The 4,443-nt window shown below is 48.6% G+C and overlaps 1 long non-coding RNA gene across 1 annotated transcript; it reads right to left on the bottom strand.

Moving 5' to 3' along the window:
• Window positions 1–1,259: 1,259 nt before the first annotated feature.
• LOC114488921 lies at window positions 1,260–4,170 on the bottom strand. The gene is made up of 3 exons (XR_004901414.1): window positions 3,153–4,170; window positions 2,179–2,293; window positions 1,260–1,914 (listed from the first exon to the last, which is right to left on the bottom strand). It is a non-coding gene; the product is annotated as an uncharacterized LOC114488921 (long non-coding RNA).
• Between the last annotated feature and the right edge of the window lie 273 nt (window positions 4,171–4,443).

Raw genomic sequence — 4,443 nt, 5'->3', positions numbered from 1 at the left:
AACACCATTTATTGACAAGGCTGTCTTTACTCCATTGTATGTTCTTGTCTCCTTTGTCAAATATTAACTGAACATAAAGGTGTGAGTTTATTTCTGGGCTTTCTGTTTTGTTCAATTGATCGATATACCTGTTCTCATGCCACCACTAGGGTGTTTTGATTACAGTGGACTTAGAGAATAGTTTGATACCAGGTATTGTGAAACCTCCAACTTTGTTCTTTCTCAAGATTGCTAAGGCTATTCAGGGTCTTTTTTGGTTTCATATAAATTTTTGAAATATTTGTTCCAGCTCTGTGAAATATGCCATTAGCATTTTGATAGGAATTGTGTGGTATGTATAGATTGCTTTGGGGAGTATGGACATTTTAATGATGTTAATTCTTTCAATCCATGAGCATGGAATATATGCTTCCACTGACTTGTATCTTCTTCAGTTTCTTTTCTCAGTGTCTTGCAGCATCTTCCTCTTAGAGAAAGGAATCAACAGCGAGACCTGAGGTCCTGTAGCTCATCTGGCCAAGACTGGTTTTCCAAGGTACCCTCAGCAGGATGACGGGGAATGCAAATGGCTGGCCCCGCCCATAAAGGAATGAGTCTTGGGACATTAAATGCAAAAGACCAAGGTCTACAAAGGAATCTCTTTCATTCTAAGGGGCAGAGAGGGAAGACAGGTCTTCCTCCATGCCCCCAGGCAAGACCAGCTGGCTTGTACTAAATAAAGACCGCAGGTGCCACTTGTCCACTCCCTGGCAGACACTGACTTCAGCCATCGGCAGGCAAAGGCGGGCCCAGAGGAGAGGAGCCCTCCCTGGGCGTGTCCTCAGGACCACGGCTGCTGCCTCACCTTCAAGCACACAGCGCCTGCTCTTTCGCTGTGGAGCTCTGTCCCAGCTTCTCCTCTGAATGTGTCTCCCAAGACTCCTTGGGCTGCCATACCCTAAGGGAGAAACACAACTGTTAGCGACCCTAGAGAGTCACCTCCAGGGTGGAAGGCGACTTCAGGATGGGGAAGACCTTGAGCCAACTCATCTTCCCCAAACTCTGGAGGTGCATTTCCTATTTCAGGTTAGCGTTTGGTGGGATCTGGAACTTTCCCTTCCCAACGCTGCCAAAAGCATGGCTCTGGGGGCATAAAAAGCCTCAAAGCCATCTCATCAGCAATTAACCTGTTCTGCATGAAAAGGACTTTCTATTTCCCAGGAAGTACCTCCATGTCCTGTGTGGCAGACTCTTCCTTGACCTCCGAACACATTGCTTGTTCTGTTAGTATCTTACTTACCCTTGTGACAACTCATGCTAGACATCTACTGGCATGATTACTAACTGAAAGTGGCATCTCACTGAAAAATGAGTCAATGGGTGGCAGGAACAATGTCGGTGAGAAACTACAAATTGTCAGCATCGTGTATGTCACAGAACAAGTGTGCTGCCATAAATGTCACGAATGAGTGAGTGAACCAATGGAACATGAAAACCTTGATGTCAGCGAAGGAGAGTCTGTAGCAGCCATGATCAAAAAGATTATGCTTGGATCCAAGAAGATATGGACAGTTGTGGCCACACACCTAAATGCAGTGAAGAGACCATTATGGCCTATGTTTGGTGTGCCCAGAGGCACAGTGAACATGAATGAGGCTGTGGGGGTAGTGAACGCACACCAAGGAGAGGACAAACATGGCCAGTCATTTAACTCACTGGGGACATATAGATCTCTGACTTCAGTTCATCTATGTGCTCTACCAAGCCCACTCCTGACCTGGGCTTGAGGTACACCATGGAATGTTCTCCATTTTCCATCTACTGAATGGCTATCTCCAGCCCACTAGGCAGATCCAGACTCTGCCCCCCACCCATCTCAAAGTGGAGCTCCTGGTAGTCAAAAATCTGGTCCTTGTAGTACCCCTTCCAGTGCGGCTGGCATGGAAGAAAGGCAATGTACCGAGTGCACCAGTGGGGAGGTGACTAAAGGAGGATGCCATCAGCATCCCTCCATGATCTCATCACTTCCTGCCCCCAAGACGCCCCGGTGTTCTCAGACTTGGAGGGATGATAAAAGGGTATGTTCCAATCCCTGATTTTATAGAGAAGAAAAGAAGATTAGTGAAAGGAAATAACCTGCCCTAAGCCACCCAGAGAGTAAGTATCAGAAACCGAATTAAAACCTGCCTACTGTCTTACCCTCCACCACAGCACCCTCGTGGGCCTGGCACAGCCTTCGCCCCGAGTCCATATTCCTCGGATGGTTCCCCATCTTCTTCCTGTGTTAGGTCCTCTCCCTTGAACTCACACCACTCTACTCGTGGGACAAGGTGTAGGGCGACAAGCCTTGTCAGCACTAACTTGTCAACAGTGAGACACAACTCTCTCTCACTGAGAAGAGTCCCTCCTAACTGCCAGGCGAGGTCTGACCAGGAGGGCAGCCACACTACGAGTGAACCAAGTGGCACTTTTGCCAAGTTCTCAGGGTTTGCCCCAGTCTCAACTTTGGTAGAGGCGGGCAGGCCACCCAGATTTCACTTAACCTCAGGAGATCAATCTATTCGCTACCTGCTCTGCACAGTAAGGACAGGTTCTAGTTGATCCTAACTCAGCTACTTGAGAAGCCCAGTCTGACAGTGTTAGAAATGACCCAACATCTTTCAGCAGTCTCCTGAACATCCTCCAAGTCATCTGTGGTGATTAGGGCTCAACTACTTGCAGGCTGACCAGTGTCAAGGTCCACCTCCGCAGAGGAAACTTTCCTCAGCTCCCTGACCCACAGGGGGAGGCGTCTCCCCTCTCTTACCTCTAGGCGCCAACATTCTATACTGTCATTTGTAACTGCATACACATTCTGACCTCCTGGCTCCTTTCGGTTCAAATTATACCCCGTCTCCTCTGGGCATGTTCCCCCGCACCCTACCATTACTGCCTCGAGTCTGAAGAGGAGTTCATGGCCACCTCTTCCCACCTGAAACTTCCATCATAGCCTCTGTCCTGGCAGCCGTAAGCTGTGTGCACAGCAAAGCCAACTGCCCTGGCCATTTCTCTTTGCCCCTTAAGGCCAGACCCTTAGCATTGGCTTTGTTTCCAAGCTGCAGGAAGGACTGGAGGGCAGTCAGGTACTGAGCTGAGATAAGGCTGGCTCTTTGCCTTACTCTCCGGATGGATACTTACCTCAAACACAAGTGTGGCATTTGAAGGGGTTTGCAGAGGGCTGCCTGCCCAACTGTGGGCATATTCTGGCTTGCAGGTGAGGCTTCTTCCAACCTCAGGGTTGCTATAGCAACATCCCACACCTTGATGACCTCCCCTTTCTTTAGGTACAGAAGGCAAACAGGCCCTTCCCCCTTGGCAGGGAGCTGACTCTGGGGTCCTTAGCGCCAGGGTACGATGCCTGAGGGGAAGCTGGACACTCTTTAGAAGAAGAAGCACATGGCTGCAATCAGTGCTGTCATCTCAGACCTCCTAAAACCCAAACCAAATCAAACCACTCAACTCTGGAACAAAGATGTTCAAGAAACAAGGCAGTCACTTCTGAAGAGGAAGTGAGGTACTCAGAGTGATCAGAGCAAGGAGAGGAATCAGTGGAGACACAGAACAGTGGGAGAAGGAGCAACAACAACAAAGGCAGCAGTTTGTAATAAACTATTCCTCCTTGAGCTTCTGAAAACGTGGTTCCTGCTGGTGACTGCTTACATCCTCCCAGAAATCTAGCTACCAAGCCTAGGTTTTGCCCACCTTTTCCCAGATCAAAGAATTTGTCCTTGCGGTCCAGACTGGAGGCAAACTTGATGCCATCTAACAACCGCCCAGTGTAGTGAACAAGGACTCGGTCCCTAGTCATGGGCATCTCTGTGTCCGTGCCCTCTTGGTTGATGACCAGGGAGGAAGGGGCAGAAGGTGAGTACCCAGGGATGGGGGCAGAAAGAGGCACAAAACAGCCTCAGTGTTTCTGACAGGTAGATAGAGGGAGCCTCCTACCTCCTTGCAAATAGAGTCAAGGGACCAATGTCAAAGGACTCTGATACAAAGCTTGGCTAGAAGCCAAATGACCTCCCTGTCTTTCTTGAGGTGTGACAGGACTTGGCTTGAAAACCTGCAGACAAGCCCTGGCCACGTAGTACAGATGGTTAGAGTGTCACCCTGACACGCCAGCGCTGCAGGTTTGATCTCCAGTCAGGGTATATATACAAGCAGCAACCAATAAGTGGAACAACAAACAGGTCTCCCTCTTAAAAACAAAACAAAACAACAATAACAACAAAGAAAACAAAAGAAACCCTGGAGACAAAAGACCCAAGTTCAAGTTTTTGCTGTATGATCTTAGACAGTCACTCAGACTCTCTAGACCTTATTTGGAGTGGTGACCATCTCAGTCAGAGTTGTTGGAGGATTCAATTGGTAAAGCTTATCAGCAGCAAAGGAAGGCATATTTATGCTCTATGTTCTCATTCTTCCTAA

This window comes from Phyllostomus discolor, chromosome 2 (genome assembly GCF_004126475.2).
Source record: "Phyllostomus discolor isolate MPI-MPIP mPhyDis1 chromosome 2, mPhyDis1.pri.v3, whole genome shotgun sequence".
Lineage (NCBI taxonomy): Eukaryota > Metazoa > Chordata > Mammalia > Chiroptera > Phyllostomidae > Phyllostomus > Phyllostomus discolor.
This window is presented reverse-complemented; position numbering and strand designations above follow the sequence as displayed.